This window comes from Medicago sativa, chromosome 4 (assembly GCF_051527215.1).
Source record: "Medicago sativa cultivar Bolivia chromosome 4, Bolivia_mono, whole genome shotgun sequence".
In the NCBI taxonomy this organism is placed as follows: Eukaryota; Viridiplantae; Streptophyta; class Magnoliopsida; order Fabales; family Fabaceae; genus Medicago; species Medicago sativa.
Window position 1 is genome coordinate 35,290,048 of NC_140752.1, and position 19,892 is coordinate 35,309,939.

At 33.8% G+C, this 19,892-nt stretch overlaps 4 long non-coding RNA genes across 6 annotated transcripts; 1 reads left to right on the forward strand and 3 right to left on the reverse strand.

Annotated features, from left to right (window-relative positions):
* Positions 1-1,506: 1,506 nt before the first annotated feature.
* LOC146929021 (uncharacterized) lies at positions 1,507-10,069 on the reverse strand. Its single transcript, XR_015005933.1, has 5 exons — positions 9,795-10,069; positions 9,556-9,626; positions 8,164-8,227; positions 3,102-3,172; positions 1,507-1,773 (listed from the first exon to the last, which is right to left on the reverse strand). It is a non-coding gene; the product is annotated as an uncharacterized LOC146929021 (long non-coding RNA).
* Positions 10,070-13,419: 3,350 nt separating this feature from the next.
* On the reverse strand, positions 13,420-14,890 carry LOC146929022 (uncharacterized). Its single transcript, XR_015008235.1, has 2 exons — positions 13,796-14,890; positions 13,420-13,699 (listed from the first exon to the last, which is right to left on the reverse strand). It is a non-coding gene; the product is annotated as an uncharacterized LOC146929022 (long non-coding RNA).
* Positions 14,891-15,137: 247 nt separating this feature from the next.
* Positions 15,138-16,520, forward strand: LOC146929023 (uncharacterized). The gene is made up of 2 exons (XR_015005934.1): positions 15,138-15,575; positions 15,960-16,520. It is a non-coding gene; the product is annotated as an uncharacterized LOC146929023 (long non-coding RNA).
* A 421-nt stretch (positions 16,521-16,941) lies between these two features.
* Positions 16,942-19,074, reverse strand: LOC146929024 (uncharacterized). Of its 3 annotated transcripts, none has more exons than XR_015005936.1 (5): positions 18,749-19,074; positions 18,593-18,661; positions 18,425-18,496; positions 18,219-18,287; positions 16,942-18,080 (listed from the first exon to the last, which is right to left on the reverse strand). It is a non-coding gene; the product is annotated as an uncharacterized LOC146929024 (long non-coding RNA). The 3 variants fall into 3 exon arrangements; XR_015005937.1 differs by having other exon boundaries at positions 16,942-17,651; positions 18,421-18,496; XR_015005935.1 differs by having other exon boundaries at positions 18,421-18,496.
* Between the last annotated feature and the right edge of the window lie 818 nt (positions 19,075-19,892).

The following is a 19,892-nucleotide window of genomic DNA, read 5'->3' on the forward strand; positions in this document are numbered from 1 at the left end:
CTTCTTAACTCTTGACACATTAACTTCTGATGTTACCTTGAACCGGGTCGATTTCATTAATGGTTGTCCATGCCTTTTTCTTTGGAAATATTAGAATGTAATGTGCATCCGATACTCGATGTTATAAAGGGTCTTTATTACGTAAAAGACTGCGAAAATGACCCCCAATAGCCACTACGGACCCTATCGATGAACTGACAGCTTTTGGAAAAGCTGAAAATTTCACCCCAAGTTGGCTATTAGCGAAATGCTGCTGGAGCTATTTCGCTATTAGCAATATTTTGGCTATTAGCAAGTTTCTTCAGCCCAGTTTTTCCAGAAAATGTATTTTACATAAAAATCTTGTTTCTCAAGTAACCCAATGCACACTATTCATCCCGAACATCATAAAACAGTTCATAACATTTGCATGGCAAGCATTAACATCAATCGATACAATTCATGGTACATTGGAAACTAATGTCTTAATCATGAAAACACTTAACATAAAACTTTCACATAGAACCTTAACTTTGTCTGCTACAAATGGTTTAACTTGTTTCTCTTCTGACTCACTCAACAATCCAAACGTTAGAACCTAAGCATTCAAGTCCTTGGCTTCATTCACATACTACTATCCTTGAGAGTTTACTGACCTCTTAAACGTATGCCGACTTCTCCATTCCGAATCTCTCCTTATCCGGTACCCTAAACTTATGTCCCAGAATACAATTCCTTTCTATATCATAATCCCGTTCCGACAACGACTCTTTTCGAAGCTCCAAATCAAACTTAGATATTTCCAAATTCTTCACTTTCATGTATATGAAGTATCATTAACAACTCACCCAACGCTTTCGGAGCACTCCATCTTACTCTTAACATTGCTTTGTGTTCTCGGAGGAATCAAACTTCGACTGCTTAGTTCACCGGACACCTTCTAGCGCGATTGGACTCTTACTATTACTTGCTCCAAGTTCTCACCTTCTGGTTCATCACCAAAACTTACTTCGTTCCTCCTGGGTCCTATTCATCTCTCAGGCGTCCGTTTTAATCGTTGAGTGCTAATTTGAGTTGATCAGGCTCAACTAACAACAACAATTAGAACATTTACCTGGAACCCAATGGTCCCACTACCTTAGTTGAAACTTAATGACCCATGGCACGATCTGCATCGACCTGCTCTGATACCAAATGTCACGCCCATACTAAACGTATCTAGAAAGTTTAGCATGTGCATTAACTTGATACTAGATACATTAAAATTTACAACAATAAGTCTTCGAATGAATAATAGATACAACAATACGCGTTCGTACAATCATCAATACAATACTACTCGTCTAAAAGGTAGAAATCACGACACAAAATTCACAATCGTGACCAGCGCACGAACTAGAATTTCCTAGTTCGGCAAGCCTAACAACAACACTTAACAAACTCTAATTTAAATAATTTTCAAATTTACTTTCACTTAAAATAATATCCAGTTAAATTTCGACAGAGTATCATCTGTATTTTGAATACTTTCCAAGATATGAATCCTGTTTTAAAAACCTGTTTCATTATCCAGTATCTCAAATAGCATTTTTTTTTTCTCATACTTGTGTTACCATTAGAATCTCAAAGCGACATAACTAAATGTTTGCACAACTCAAAACAAAACATTTGTAAACAACCAATAGCTGCAGATACATTGATCATTCAATTTATATACATAGGAAACCTACCAAAAGATTGACACTGATAGATCTTTGACCCTGCTAGAAGCTTTCTACGCAATTGACTTTGAATCTGTAAAAATATAAGAAAAAGGGGTAAGTCACAAGGACTTAGTGAGAGATTACAACCATCACCAACTAGAAGGGAAACACACAAGAGCACGATTATTTACTTTATCAAATCTATTGTCAATTACAAAAATAGTAACCGTCTAAAATTCTAATAATCTGCAAACCTTTATACGCATGAAAATCCACACATTGTATATACTTCCAATCAAATAGGTATACTTCAACGAAAAGTCCAACATCGTAAAGACATGAAGATAACATTACAAGCCTTTAAAATAAATTGCCGAAAATTAAAATAAAAGCCTTTAAAAATATATTGCCGAAAATCATAATAAAAACCTTTAAAAATATATTGTCGAAAATCTTGATAAAAGTATTTAAAGAAAATATGGAAAACTCCATTTAGTGAAAATAAACAAAATGGGTGAATCGAGAACTAGCTCCATCTCGTTGATAGCCCTCTCCTCCTAATGGTGGCCTTTCCATAGGGGCGGCTCCATCTAACGGATAGCTCTTTTCTCTCGACTCAAAACAAAGTGCAAAAATATAGAAAACTCCGTTTAATGAAAATAATCAAAATGGGTGAATCGAAAACTAGCTCCATCTCGTTGATAGCCCTCTCCTCCTAATGGTGGCCTTTCCATAGGGGCGGCTCCATCTAACGGATAGCTCTTTTCTCTCGATTCAAAACAAGTGTAAAACATTTTCAATTAGGTAGTTTACCTCTCGTTGATAGCCCTCTCCTCCTAATGGCGGCCTATCCATAGGGGCGGCTCCATCTAACGGGGTAACTCCACCTAATTGAAATCACATACTAGGTGCACCTAGGTCGTCGTCATTATAACCGTAATTTTCAAAACACCGTTCTTAAAACACAATGCCAAAACCATATTTCACAACATAGCGTAACTTATTTCAAAAATAGGTATATCAAAATTCAATCGAAAATCTACTACTTATAAACATAAGTAAATCCAAATTCAAATCCAATTCAAAATCCAAATCGCTTACAAATTAATATCAAAAATTCCCAAGAACATATATCTCAAAACCGTATTTTCCCATATCTCAAAACTCATGTCATATTATATGCAACCAAATCTCAATTTCAAATCCTTTGCACAATAAGTGATAGATAAATCCAAATAGAGACCATAATAATATTGATGACTTTTAACATAAGTATCAACGAGAAGAAAAATGTTCAAAGGGTGTGTTCCCGAATCTGATAAATACTTTAACATATAAAATCAACAAATATCGATAATAACAATAATTAAAATTTATAACAATAATTAAAATAAGTGATAATGATCGTTATCAACTCACAGTTATGACGAATCAACTAAGTTTGCTCTCTAACCACTCCTGAAGAAGCATCTGAAGCGTCTGCGTCATATCTGAGCATCCATAATATTTTCTTATGAATTAGAAACTCATTCTATTACTTCACTAATTATAGTTAACCATAAAATCCCCATAGTATATATTCTTAACTCTAAATAATTTTTAAACAAACTAATCATGCCTAAATTAGCACTAATTGAATTGTAAGTTGATAAATATACCTCAAAGAGTCTCAATAGACAAGTTTTATGAGATGGGTATTCTTCTCCTTCTTTGGAGCACTAACTCCAACTCCAAAACTTTACCCAAAATTGTTTGTGCCATGAAATAGCTTTGATTATATGTGTAATTTTTCTCATGGGGTTTGATTTGGTGATGGAATTGGCGGTTTGTAAAAGGAAGAAGAGAAAATGAAAAGGAAAGGTGGGAACAGAGAGTTACGGGGAGGGAGTAAGAATGAGGGAAAGTGTATTTTTTCTTTCTTTCTTATGTGAGTGAGTGTGTTTGTTGTGTATCTAGTATGTTCCATATATATAATATATTATATTATATTATTATTACTTATTTATTTATTTTATTTTATTTTCCCTAATAAAATAATGGAACGGTGTGTTATATTCTTCCCCCCTTAAGAAAATTCGTCCTCGAATTTTTTGTTTTATCACATGAATACTACTAATCTTGATTCAAATAAATATGGGTACTTTTGACGCATTACTTCTTCGGGTTCCGTAGTGGTTTCTTCGTCGGACAGTCCTTTCCAAAGATCCTTCACTGAAACAATATCTTTTGAGCGTAAACTTCTCACTTCCTTATCTACTATACCTATCGGATGTTTGGTGTATGACATATTCTTATCCAATTGCACATCTGCGTGACTAATTACATCACAAGGGTCATAAAGGTACTTTCAAAGACAAAAATATGAAAGACCGGATGAACTGTTGAGAGAACCAGTGGAAGTACCCAACAATAAGCTACAACCTTAAACGTCCCAAAGAACTTTGGTCTTATCTTGTCGTTCTACTACATCGCAAACTCCTTCTACTAATGATGCTCGTAAAAATAAATGGTCTTATCTTGTGAACCTACGTCCTTTGTGTGCTTTTTATTACTTAACGATCTTTGATCAATTTCACCTTTGAAATAACATCTTGAATCAATTTTTTTTTTCTCAAGCTTCATTGCACTGCCTACAATACAAAGCCCCCAAGGGTAACATCTAAACACTAGATTGGTGACTATTGTTATATCCAAATTTCCACCTTAGATAAATATCGATCCTAAATCCCTCAAAGTTCAAGAACAAAAGTACGAAGCATATCCTCTAGGATGTGTATAACTTTCACTAATTAAGAATCATTCTTAGGATGAAGGTTTTACTGAGATTCAATCGGGTATTAAATTCATATTCGAAAGACTTTCTAAACGGAGTAGTGAATCGAGCTTTATAATCACATGTAGCAAAGATCGGCACACTAAATACCTAGAGATAATTAATTTATTTTATTTTACACCCTCATTCATCCCTTCCCATCACTAAAATTTCCGTAAATCTTTGTACATATTATTAGAACCTAATACTCCCTCCGTTTCAAAATGAGTGTCGTTTTAGCCAAAAAAAATTGTTTCAAAATGAATGTCACTTTCAGTTTCCAATGCAATAACAACTTTTTCTTTTCAATTGTACCCTTCAATTAATACTCTGTTACACTACTTCCAAAGTATTATTTTTTCTTTAATGAAAAACAAACCAATAGTTGATTAGGATAATTTGGTAAAATTGCTATGACATTTGACTACTTTATTCAATTTCTTAATATGTGTGCAATTAGCTAAAGCGACACTCATTTTGAAACTGAGGGAGTATATAACAAGAATAATAATCCTCCTATAATATTTTTCTCCTTAATTTAGTGAACACATAATCAAGGCTTCAACCACAAAACACCCTCAAAATTAACTAAGAAGCTTATAACTTTATCATTCCACACATTATATACCACCTATACCAAACCTAAATCAAATAAGAAGTTTGTAACTTTACTATTCCTCCCATTATCTATCAACTTACCTACCGAGTCTCCCTGATATTGTAAACTATGGTGGAACAGATTTACGCATGACCAATAATGCCATTGAATGATCAAGCTAAAATTGAATCTCACTTCCAACAAGTTTTTGTAACCCTTTAATTATAGGTCCATTCATTTTGTCTAAATGAGTAAGCCCATCCATGTTTTTCCTACTCAAAACATCTACAACAACATTCGACTTTCCAAGTCTTTTAAGAGACTTCATCCACCTTATTTCTCTTAAATTTAAATTAGACTATAACCTTTGTGGCTGTTATAAATCTAAGAAAGTCCTTTCATATAGATAATGCCTTTGTTTACTCTTGAAATACACAAGAATGTCATCACTAAACAACATCACCCATCTGTCTAAGAAAGGTTTAAAAAATCCAATTCATCAAATCCATAAAAGACGTTGGAGCATTAGTAAGTCTTAAAGATCTATCTTCCTTACTTATAATCAATACCATTAATCCTCAAGGAAACAAACTTAGGTCAATAAATCTCTTATTGAGAAGGTCTTGTGGTCAATCCCTTAACAATGTAAGTTATTTCTAGGTCATTTGATAATGAGGTATGGATGTGGGTTGAGTGGTAGGGACCAAGTCTATAAAGAATCTAATCTCACTATCAAGCGACAATCCAAGAAGTTCAAGACAACATCATGAAACCCAAATGTTTTTAGAACTTTTATAATTCTTTACTCACTTGTATATCCATAAACAAATTCAATTATCCTTGGCAACCTACTTTCAATAACTTATTAGATCCTAAATCTAAGGTTAAATCATATGGTACCCAACCACGTTTTTCTCAAAAGTAGAAAAGCAATTACCTAGTATCTCAACTCTTGCTAGTTTGTTATAATGGACTATGGCGGCATGTTGGAAGGACAATCAACTCAAAATCCTATAAATCAATACTAACACGACTACTGCTAACGCATGACTAGATAATAGTTGTGTTGTAACTGCAGAGGACTATCCCTTCTGATATGACATACTTAACCACGTTGAAATCATACTTTTCATCTTTGAAACAAAATATTTCTAGATTCGAGTCAACCATTGTAGAATCAAAAGTACTCTATGGAAAAGTGAATTGTCTATATGTTCCATGATATAACCTATGATTTTGCATTCCGCCCAAAAGTTTGTCTACTTGAACCATCCACTTGTGATATTTATGTTTGTTGTCCCTAATGATCAAGTATAACTTCACCATCACGCTAAGAATAATCAATATATAATCATTCAAGTCATTTCTTGCAAAAATTTGGTTTACTACTTCCCTTAAGATTTTGTTGCCTAATCTGAAGTGTCAGGTTCAAAACATCCGCGTAGTACAATTAGATCAAACCACAAATCAAATTAAGTATTCCAGCAACACATCTTTTCTATGATAGGCTGATGAACGTGCCTATGAGCTCTATCAAACAAGTTTTGTACCCTAAAAGTGACATATCCTCCGTTTGTTCCAACACTCCGTACTAGTGAGAATCCATTGAAAATGCCATTTGAAAATATCAAATATCAACTAACTCTTTTTCTTTAATCTCCGAACTTCCGCACAACTTAACTGAATCAAGATCTGCTCCATATAGGCTCTCTTTATTTACTCAACAATTTTAACAAATTCCAAAACTCTCAAATCATAACTTAAACAAAATAACTTTCAATTAAAATTACCTCAGAAACCCAACACTGCCAAACAACACCTCTACTATCACATTGGTTATTGCGTTTTCTAATACAAAAGAATTCTCATTGCTTATGCATCAATAATTTCAAATCTATAAATCCTTGAACTGTCAAACTTATGACATTATTGGCATTCATAAGATCAAAGTTATATTGATTAAGGACTATTCAGAACAAACTAAAAGGATTTTCCAACATATTCCTCGTACTTCAATTGTCATTTGACACAAGAAAAGATAATTACTCGTCACTCACTAAGATAGGGAAGTAACTGAGACTTTGAAAGAGACATGACACTCCTAGAAAGGTCTTTCGTATGGTCTTGTTTGGAGTATGTATAGGATTCATAATCACTTCTAGATGAATTTGTCGTCTATCGTTCACACTAACTAACTCTTTGTTGACCGCCAAGATTTGTTTGTCTTAGATTATCGTGTTGCTTCCCAAAAACAACCCAAAAAAATAATTGTTGGAAAACCAATAGCAAAATTCGCCTCCCTCTGTGAACCTCCACACTAACTACTCTTACAATCAAACTACGTTTGTCAACATGAACGCCATAAGAAACCACAACCTCTTTGACTAGGATCTTAAGGTTGGGCAGTAAACCCATAAGGAATTATCTTCCCTTCTAGTGGTGATCATAGAATTGGGTGACACCCTCAACGAATGAAAGAAAAAATTGATCAAAAATAGGACGAGACGACAAACAAAAGTGACACAATTGAAAGACCAAAAGAAATAATAAGATCGGACAACAAATGACACTACCATAGAATGCAAACAGATTTTTGCAAGTAAATGGTGCCGCGGTTCACAATTTACTAGCAAAAATCCATTTTCATTCTATGTCTGCAGCTATTAGGACCAACAACCGGGCTCTGATACCAACTTTGTCACGACACAAAATTCACAATCGTGACCGGCGCACGAACTAGAATTTCCTAGTTCGGCAAGCCTAACAACAACACTTAACAAACTCTAATTTAAATAATTTTCAAATTTACTTTCACTTAAAATAATATCCAGTTAAATTTCGACAGAGTATCATCTGTATTTTGAATACTTTCCAAGATATGAATCCTGTTTTAAAAACCTGTTTCATTATCCAGTATCTCAAATAGCATTTTTTTTTTCTCATACTTGTGTTACCATTAGAATCTCAAAGCGACATAACTAAATGTTTGCACAACTTAAAACAAAACATTTGTAAACAACCAATAGCTGCAGATACATTGATCATTCAATTTATATACATAGGAAACCTACCAAAAGATTGACACTGATAGATCTTTGACCCTGCTAGAAGCTTTCTACGCAATTGACTTTGAATCTGTAAAAATATAAGAAAAAGGGGTAAGTCACAAGGACTTAGTGAGAGATAACAACCATCACCAACTAGAAGGGAAACACACAAGAGCACGATTATTTACTTTATCAAATCTATTGTCAATTACAAAAATAGTAACCGTCTAAAATTCTAATAATCTGCAAACCTTTATACGCATGAAAATCCACACATTGTATATACTTCCAATCAAATAGGTATACTTCAACGAAAAGTCCAACATCGTAAAGACATGAAGATAACATTACAAGCCTTTAAAATAAATTGCCGAAAATTAAAATAAAAGCCTTTAAAAATATATTGCCGAAAATCATAATAAAAACCTTTAAAAATATATTGTCGAAAATCTTGATAAAAGTATTTAAAGAAAATATGGAAAACTCCATTTAGTGAAAATAAACAAAATGGGTGAATCGAGAACTAGCTCCATCTCGTTGATAGCCCTCTCCTCCTAATGGTGGCCTTTCCATAGGGGCGGCTCCATCTAACGGATAGCTCTTTTCTCTCGACTCAAAACAAAGTGCAAAAATATAGAAAACTCCGTTTAATGAAAATAAACAAAATGGGTGAATCGAGAACTAGCTCCATCTCGTTGATAGCCCTCTCCTCCTAATGGTGGCCTTTCCATAGGGGCGGCTCCATCTAACGGATAGCTCTTTTCTCTCGATTCAAAACAAGTGTAAAACATTTTCAATTAGGTAGTTTACCTCTCGTTGATAGCCCTCTCCTCCTAATGGCGGCCTATCCATAGGGGCGGCTCCATCTAACGGGGTAACTCCACCTAATTGAAATCACATACTAGGTGCACCTAGGTCGTCGTCATTATAACCGTAATTTTCAAAACACCGTTCTTAAAACACAATGCCAAAACCATATTTCACAACATAGCGTAACTTATTTCAAAAATAGGTATATCAAAATTCAATCGAAAATCTACTACTTATAAACATAAGTAAATCCAAATTCAAATCCAATTCAAAATCCAAATCGCTTACAAATTAATATCAAAAATTCCCAAGAATATATATCTCAAAACCGTATTTTCCCATATCTCAAAACTCATGTCATATTATATGCAACCAAATCTCAATTTCAAATCCTTTGCACAATAAGTGATAGATAAATCCAAATAGAGACCATAATAATATTGATGACTTTTAACATAAGTATCAACGAGAAGAAAAATGTTCAAAGGGTGTGTTCCCGAATCTGATAAATACTTTAACATATAAAATCAACAAATATCGATAATAACAATAATTAAAATTTATAACAATAATTAAAATAAGTGATAATGATCGTTATCAACTCACAGTTATGACGAATCAACTAAGTTTGCTCTCTAACCACTCCTGAAGAAGCATCTGAAGCGTCTGCGTCATATCTGAGCATCCATAATATTTTCTTATGAATTAGAAACTCATTCTATTACTTCACTAATCATAGTTAACCATAAAATCCCCATAGTATATATTCTTAACTCTAAATAATTTTTAAACAAACTAATCATGCCTAAATTAGCACTAATTGAATTGTAAGTTGATAAATATACCTCAAAGAGTCTCAATAGACAAGTTTTATGAGATGGGTATTCTTCTCCTTCTTTGGAGCACTAACTCCAACTCCAAAACTTTACCCAAAATTGTTTGTGCCATGAAATAGCTTTGATTATATGTGTAATTTTTCTCATGGGGTTTGATTTGGTGATGGAATTGGCGGTTTGTAAAAGGAAGAAGAGAAAATGAAAAGGAAAGGTGGGAACAGAGAGTTACGGGGAGGGAGTAAGAATGAGGGAAAGTGTATTTTTTCTTTCTTTCTTATGTGAGTGAGTGTGTTTGTTGTGTATCTAGTATGTTCCATATATATAATATATTATATTATATTATTATTACTTATTTATTTATTTTATTTTATTTTCCCTAATAAAATAATGGAACGGTGTGTTATAGTCACGCCCATACTAAACGTATCTAGAAAGTTTAGCATGTGCATTAACTTGATACTAGATACATTAAAATTTACAACAATAAGTCTTCGAATGAATAATATATACAACAATACGCGTTCGTACAATCATCAATACAATACTACTCGTCTAAAAGGTAGAAAAATACATCCTTAAAGTCCATAACATCCAACAACGGGTACGAACAAGCACTTGCTGATTATCCATCCGGCTACAAGCTTACTAAATCCTGCTATACCAACCTGCTAATCTGAAACAAAGAGGATTGGGATGAGACATAATGTCTCAGTGAGTTCTACCTAATCCTAGGCTATAGGTAACCTCAGGGAAAACCTAGGTCACCACGTGTCTACAATACAACCTGCCGGTTGATTATACGTGTGTAGACTTGCTTAGACGGTCGTGCATGCTAGATCCATTATAGGTTCTTCGTATCTTTGCTTATAAGTCTTGTCTTCCATTCTACCTGTCATGGCGGTCAACGGAACCTAAGACCACTGCGTCAAGATACGATAAACGTGCCAAGACCTAAACTTAAATAAATTAATACCATGATCCTAAATCGGACGATCGGGGAGGTACTAAGATCGTCAACGGTATAACTTCATATTCATGTTCTATTGCATGAGCTTGCACATATTCTTATCATAACATAACTTATCATAATATTGATGCATGATTCCTTCATATTAAGTTAGAGGTTAGCGTTGAACAAACATAGTTATCTTGGTTCATTTAACGGATTAATCCCGAGTGGAGTAACCTCGGAAGTTAATCCCTTACTTGACCGATGAAAACCTGGCTAAGGTACATCGGACTCCCTCAGTGACGTGTGTGCCTACCTTGCGGAGCGTATCCCGTTCCCCTGGCGAGAACCTCTCGTATCCCCCTTGGCATGGATAACGGAAAGACACGACACCTACATGTTACTTTATGGTCTTCACCATGTATGATAATTTGCTTGATACTTGCTTACTTAATCATTCTTGTTTAGGGTTCTTGCTAAATTTCTAGTTCTCGACGATCTATATTGAGGCTCTATGGTTACTTCATGCTTAGTTTATAACTACCCGAATAAACATGCTTAAACTCTCTCAAGTGCCATTGTTGTTGAAATATGTTCATATGTCTCATGCATTTTCCGTTGGAAACTCAAGTGTGATGGTACATTAGGTTATTAGAGATTGAGAGTTTTCCTTAGATTAATAAGCGTCAAACAAATGGTTTCGGATGGCATACAAGGCCCCTAAGCCAGCTAAAAGTGAAACTTGGTGTGCCAATTTCGCCGAAATTTCGCTGATAGCGAGATGGCTCTGTGATGGCTATTTGGAGATTTGGCTAATAGCCAAAATTTTGCTATTAGCGAAATGGTTCTTGGAAATTTTGCCATTAGCGAAATAATTTCGCTAATAGCGAGTTGCTTCGGACCAGAAGTGCGGAAAAAGCAATTTTCAACATTTCACCTCAATCCTAAGCAACCTAATGCACCATAATCATCCAGAATGCATAAAAACAAAAGGAAATGGATTGCATGGCAATATAAACCTATTTCAAGCAACAATCACATAAAAGGGTACTAAAATCATATCATACTAAACTTAGCCTAAAATCATGTTTTCTTACTAGAATCACACAACAAAGGTAGGTTTATATTATCTAAGAACTCACATGATGTTTTTCTGCATCCTTCGAGCTTCAACATCTTTCCTTTCTCCAATCCAAAACCCTAGCTCTTGAGACTCTTGCCTAATATGCTCCACAAGCTCCAATGCAACACCAAACCCTCTTCTTCTTGATGTTTCTTGCGTATGAAGTATCTATGATTCATGCTTGCTTCCGATTATACCAACTTGGAAATATTGATGGCTAAAGAGGGAGATTGGGGTGACACCCTAGAGAGAAGGAGGAGAGAATTCTTGTTCTTGATGTTTAGAGAGAGAAACAACATAAAATTATGAAGAGTTTGGCTCCCATCACCTTTATATACTCCTTGTATGAAAATACTAAAATACCCTTGGTCTTAATCGTTCTTTCTCTGACATTGATAATTCAACCCGTGTTTAGCTGACACTGCATAATTGTACCCTCCGTCTTGCTATAACCTTCCTGGACATTCTCCCTCTGATACATCGACTGCTAAATTCTCGGACTTGACGGGTGGGATGTTACATATGGAATAGAATGCTCACCAAAGTTTGTATACACACCATTTAAATTTTTTATATAAACATTTTTATTTTTGTATTCTACACGCACATATTAATTATATATGTTCTTAGTTTCAACCATACATTGTCTAGGAGAAAAGAGCTCTAGTCACAACCGAACAAATTTAATTATGGTCGTGAGAAAATACGTGAATGTGTAACTTAAGAATCAACAATATTTGAATTGATTCTAATCTTCTTGAGTCGTTTTCAACAAAATTTAGTACATATATTTTTTTTGTAGTGATTTTGACAATATCTTAACAATAGTACTATGTTTTACATTAAAATTGTTTTAGGTTCGTTTTCACACGGTATTTTTCTACGCGTACAAATTTGTATGACCTTTTTCCTTTTTCCTAAGTGATTATCAAGTATTGTTAGAACTACTAATTTTTTTTTATCAAGTATTGTTAAATACTAGCGTCCAGACGGACACTCCCATGCCTGTCTGTCCGCTCTTTCTACTGCGCTAACGGATGTAACTCATAAATAGTATGTTTTTCAACCTCTCTTGAAACCTGAGAAGAAATTCAATTACATCATTTTTGTACTTGAATGATGTATTAAGAAATTCAATTAACCTCATATAACGGATGTATATATATTCAATTCTTAATTATTTTTCCCAAAAACAAAAATTTCAATCACAAAAGCAAAAATGTCAAATGTGACATAAGGAATTTCTGAAGTCCATTGATGATATCTCAATTACATCAGTCACTTATTATAAACTAAATTTTCATTGTGTATACCTTCCTATTTGTTAACTAAGACTGTTAAGTACAAATTCATGTTAATATGTTCAATTATGCTCAATGATGGAGAAATTAAACTGCATAGAGATTGAAAAACAGAATTAAAAACAGTTATAGAGAAAAAAAGAAAGGCCTAAGAGAGACATTGAGGTTTAATTGAGTCTCATAATGAAAAGAAAAGAAGAAACACAAATAATATAAAGGGTTAAGAAACTGAAACAACATGTTAAGATAAATAAAGTTGCATTCAGAGCAAAAAGTAATGGACTAATTGCAATTGAAACCAACCAAAGAAAATAATTTACTTTACAACAAAAAAAAAATCCCATTTGTGCAGTACATTTGAAGTGAATTAATCAAAGAAAATAGTAGAAATTAGAATGCTCTTATCCGTCACCAACACACACAAACTCATCCATGCACTCATAGATTCAAATTGCAACTATTGTTTATTATGTTTGTGTGAGTTTCTCCTTTGATGCCTTATCTCTTTTGGGATTAGAACTTCTAATCTGGTCCCTGCACCCTATTGAAAAAAAACAAAAAAAAATTACAATAACAATTTAAAACAAGCATTGAAAATGTAATATTGATGAAGAGATAAATTAGAATTGTTAATTACCAAAGTTTGTATTCCCCAGTTGATAAGTGCCTGCATTGGTTTTGGCATTCAAGCACCAAAACTAAAATTGTATTTCCATTGATGCATATGAATTGTTGACTACCACAGATAAGTAATTCCAACCACCCTTGTTGTTCTTCTATTTTGTCCTGCAGACAAAACTCCCCTCCCCTCCCTTTACTTTATGTATCTCTTCACATTTACAACAACCAAACAACCTTTCTCCGGTGACAGGTGCTCCATCTCCCCTTCTATCTTTTTCCCTCATCTCTTTATGTGGGTCGGTTGCATAAAGCTTAAATCTGATAACCTCCTTTGTTGTGCGGTTTATTAAGAAAAAACTAAACAATTAAAAATGGCTAAAAACTCTTTTTTACCGTTAAGTTTGTTGTTGCCTTTAACAACTGCATATATTCCCTTCTTCTTGTTGTTTCATGTTGCAGGTACTTTCTTAATGTGTTGAAGTAATTGGTGGCAACAAAGGGTAAATTTGAAAATAGAAAAAGTCAAACCATACAATTGAAGAGTACAGTAACTCTTTCTTTGTGAGACTCCTCTACTCCCTAAAAGAAGAAAAGATAACCTTGAACCATGATCATTGATTCAATGAGATTGAAAATAAGACTTGCATTTAAAAAGTTGCAAAAATGATAAATTGCATTGCAATTGTCATCTCCCTGCTCTACTCGTCTGATTTTTTTCTTGACAAAATATAATGAAGCAGCCGCTCAATGTTTTTTGCTTCAATGAAACTGGTCAATTAATTAAGAGAAAAAGTAGAAACTGCTAAAGTATTATGTTTATCCCTACAACTTAGTCACCATCACTGCCACAAAAATGTAGTCCTTTTTCTTACGCCTTCTTTAGGTTCACACCATGTGGAAGATGAGAACATATAAGCAAGAAGTAGTAAAAACCAAAATAAAATAAAGAATAAAAGTCAATTGATGATAAAAGAATAACAAATAAACATGAAAACACAGAAAGAAGTTAATAATGGAACGAAAAAGAAGTTTACATGGTGAGATTAATGGTGTAACCGCTCAAATCACAATTGTTGTATTGTCAACTTTTTATAGAAACCATCGCTTCCAACTTAAGGATATCTTATTTGAGTGAGAAGGCGTGTAGAAGATCAAGAATATAAATGGAAATAACATGTTAATGGAAAAAAAATGTTAGAATTAATGAGTGTTTGTAAAGGACGTGTGGGATGAGAAATTAATGGGCGTGTGGTGAGAAGTTAAAAGTATAGAAAACCATAACTGAAAAGGGCATTTTGGTATTTTTAAAAAAGGCTACACCACAAGAAAAGTATTGCCTTTATTAATAGGTATAGATTAATGGTCCCATTTAGAATGGACAAATGCAATACTTGTGCACAAAACACAACTTGTGCATTTACCTACAGCTGCAGGTTTTGGTGGGGTCCGATGACCTGCTAAAAATAAATAATTAATAAAAGAAAACATATTATATTGGGAAATATTGGTTTTATTGTTTTTTCTGTATACACCCCCAAAACTTGAACATTGAGAGTAGTAATTCACACCACCCTTAGAAACACGCATTGCTATCAGCTTGGTTCTCACCTCTCACCTTAGTTTTCTTTCCTCATCCTTCATGTTCGACAGAGAAGCATATTCATCACATGTACCCAGATTCGTTTGCTCAATCCCTATAATCCGAAATCAGATCCAACATCTCTTTTTCATCTTCGATTCACTGAATCCATATTGAATTGTGTTCGTGGGTTTAGGGTTACAATAAAAAACAACAGGTCAAAGTTATATTTGTGGATTAAGAATAAAAATCTAGATTTTTTTTTGAATGAATGAATTATGGGTGTTTATGCACACATATACCTTGGTTCCAGACATGTTTCTTTTTCTTACTTAAACGTTTTTCATTAATGTAATTTATAAATTTGATAGATTTGTGGGTTTAGATTTTAGATTTAAAAACTTTGAGTGATTTTTACTGTAATTTTGGGTATTCAAAATTTTGATTATTCCAAATTAGATTTATGCTTTTACTGTTATTTTTTTTTTAATTTAGAGTTTGATTTTCAAAGATGTTGATGATGATTCCATGATGTTGATGTCTTTTGTTTTTTGGGCTGTTGCTGCTTCTGTTTGGGTTCTGTGGCTGCTGTTCGTGACAGCTTTGGTAAAGAGCAGCAGGGAGTTTTTGGTTCTGGTAGTTTTTTGCTGTCAGGGCTGTTGGTTTTAGCTGTGTTGCGGTTCTGCACAATGTAGCACAGCTGCTGTGTTCTTGCGTTGGTGTTTGGGGAGTCTTTTTTGGGTGTTCTGTGATGTTTTTGTGGTGGTTTTGATCCAAATTAACAGGCAGGGTTACCTGGGTATTCATTTCCTGTCTTAAGGGTTTTTTATTGAGTTTGTATTGGTGTGTAGGTGCCCTTCATTTATAGGAACTTGTTGTACTCTTCATCCTCCTTTAATCGTGCATCGTGCTTCCTGAGCTTAATAATATTTGTTGATTAAAAAAAAAGAGGGAAATTCTTGGTTGCAGTTGATGATGATGGATGATACAAGATTGTGTTGAAGGTGGAGGTGGATGGTGATAGAGATGCTGGATTTTTTTTTTTTTGGTTGTATGTTAATTGATTTCTAATAATTTAATTTAATGTATTAATGACATGGAAAATATTTAATTCAAATCACCAATGCAAGGTGAGCGCCATGTAATTAATAAATTTGTCGCATAATTTAAATTAGTAGGGATAAAAAAAAATTGCTGAATAGAGGGACCTTTTTTTTTTTAAAGAAAAAACAGAGGGACTAAAAAGTTGGTTTTGATAAAAGGGGGATCAAAAGTTAACGAATGTATAAATAAGAGGGTCAAGATTGCATTTAAGCATTCATTTTATTATGGGTTGACACAAGCCTACCATTTTATTGTTTAATTGACACAGGCTTAAATAAAATTTATATTGACACATAATTAATTTTTAGGTGTGTCCAAATTTTTTGATTTGTAGTTGTGTCCAACTAAGAATTTCTCTTCTATATAATTAATTTGACCGTTGAATAAAACTTAAGTGGACTAAGGCCGAAATACAAACTCAATTTTCGATGATCCGACATGTTATAAATCAATCGCACAAACTATCCCTTCATCGAAAATAACACTGAAACATAAATTTTCCTTTAATAAAAAAACACTGATGCATAAATTTATTCTTGACCACAATAAAATTAGAATTAAGATAAATGTGAAGAAAAATAAAATCAATGCAAAGGGCACTCATCATCTTCACCCATCTCCTTGTTAGCATTATCACTGTCGCCTATACTTTCATGTGAGGAGGTTCTAAAATTATTGTGGCATGACACTTCAACATTCGATCCCATTCTGCTTAATTCTTTATTGCACATATCCTTTTCATCCCTTTTATGCTTCATTTATAATGTTAGTGCCTCGATTTTAGCTTCTTTCGAAGGTGAAGTTGAAGGTGGATGAGAGGAAATCCTTCCTCTACCTTTGCCTCTTCCTCTACCCTTGCAACTGCAATCACTAGATCAACTTTCTTTGAAACAAGTCAGACAGTGACTTCACTCTAAATAATTCAAAAACAAGCCAAATTTAATATGAAGCATACTCAATATAGAATCAGGAATGAGATTAAACTTGTTCACATCTGTATATGAGTACTCATTGAGTTACTTCAAACCAACCAAAAGTGGCTTCTCATATGATAGCTCAAGGCATGCAAGCGTATCACAATTCGTTCCATAAACTCTTTCCCTTCAGCATCTGGCTTAAGCAATTTCAAGGCACGTCTTAAATCCATAAAGAACAATGCTTGAATTTCAATTGGATAGCCATAAACACCCTGAAACCATAAATTATAAAATTAAAAAAATTAAGAAATGGATAGATTGACCACCATTAGGAGTAAAAGTCATGGTAAATCCCCTGTCAGAGATTAGCAGTAGTACATCTAAAGTAATTATGCTAGATTGTTATCCTCGTTCACTTTGGATTCAGTACTAGCAAAAAAACAGATTACTACTTGAGTTTTGATACACAGGGTTGAAGTCATTGTGATATAAATCCATATAGAAAAATCATTTTATCCTATCATTAATGCTTATGAATAAAATTCATAAAACTCGCCATTCTACGATCAATCATACAACACCCATCAGCACCCATCGCTAAGAACAAGACAAATAGAATCAGTAGTACTCTGATAGAAATTCCTAATATCAATGGAAAATGTTTTTTGTTCCGTTTATGTAGTCCTGGATTATCATCATAGCTGAAAGAAAAGAAAAAAATTGTCTGTCACTTCGATCTAGATACCAATGTTGTTTTAAATTCATATTCAACGAGTTTGTAGCATTTGCATTTAAATTGATCTGATATGAGAAAACTATGATTTGCTGAGCTTACTTACATGAACGTGATTTTTTTAGATAATAATCCTGCTGGTATATCCCCGGTAAATGAATTATTCTGTATGTACCTGGCATAGATTCATTCATAAACATCCGAGGGGAGACAATTAGTTTCAGTTGAAGAAATATGGGGCTAACAACGAAAAATGCTACGAGTTGTTCTGAAAGTAGATATGATAAACAATGGTGAGCAAATGCTACCTACAATGCTTGTAAACCTGGTAAACTACCCAGGTACGTTGGTAGTGGACCGATCAATTTGTTGTTCTCTAGATGCCTGCATACATTATTGAAAGAAAATAAATGAAAATGAGGAAGAAAAAAAAATAAGAACAGTGTTTTCCAAGATGGTATGTGAAACTAAAGAACTTACACAATCTTTAGATTGATAAGATTGCTCATGTCTGGTAGTTGTCCGGTAAACAAGTTTCTATCTAACCACCTAAGAAAACAATAATGAATTACAAGAGAAACTAAAATAAAAAATATAAATAAAATCATTTTTTGTTTTGAAGAATGTTTTACTTACAATTCTGTCAAGGCTTCCAAGTTGTTGAGCTCTCGTGGGATTTCATCTGTCAAATTCCTTCCTGACAAGTTTCTAATACAAGGTATTGTAACCAGTAAAAATCCGTACTACTTTAACTTGAAAATATTTACCATGGCAAAATGTTATGTTGTTATGCAAAAAATAGAAACATTTGCCTACAATTTTTCATCATGCTTCTGACTTATGTCTTATGTTTTTCTTGAATATAACTACATCAGTATCTCACACTCTAGAGTATAAACTTTTGGAAATCAAAATTCTAATGTGTTTTAAAAACATAAGCCGTAGATGACTTATTCACAGAATTTGCTAGACTAGAAGTTAGCATGGAATAAAAGTGCAAACATAAAGGTATGGAGACTTTATGTATTTGTAATTCTTGCAGGTATAGCAGTACTACAATTCACCCACTCCCATGGAGTTGGAACGCAAGGATGGCCTTCATTCTTTGGGATAATTTCATCAGACAAGGAGGAAAATGCATTTACAATTCACCCCAACTAATAACTTTGAAATCACAGCAAAAAAAATTGTTTAAGTTCCTGCAAAACCCATAACACGAGATCCTCCGTTCAAGTTCCTCCGATTCACGTTCCTGCAAAACCCATAACACAAGATCGATCAAAAAACCACTAACAAAAACACGAAATTAATCAACACCCATTACCCAAAAAATAAAAAATAAAACAGCATACAAGTTCATCGTTGAAAGAATCAACCATCATCGAATGATAGCGTCGTCGACGGGATTGAGAGAAGGGTTCGATGGTGGATGCGATTGGGGGAATGAATCAGATCTGATTTTGTGTTTTGAGATTAAGAGTTCGATTGATTGTGAGATTGAGAGATCGATGGTTTGATTTAGGAGTTTGAAGGGCTTGATTGGGTTTGTGAGGTGGTTTGGGGGTGAACCGAAAGAGAAAGGAGAGAAAGTTTCAGATTTGGGAGAAACAGAGAGGAGAGAAAGAATGGGAAAAAAAATTGATAAAAAAAAATGGAAAATCTTGTCTCTTTGAATTTGGAATTTCTTGAAAATTAGATGAGGTGAAATGTTGGAGCCATGGTGAAATCAAATTTTGGAGCCATGTTAGAGATGAAATCGAGAGGAGGGAAAAATTATGAG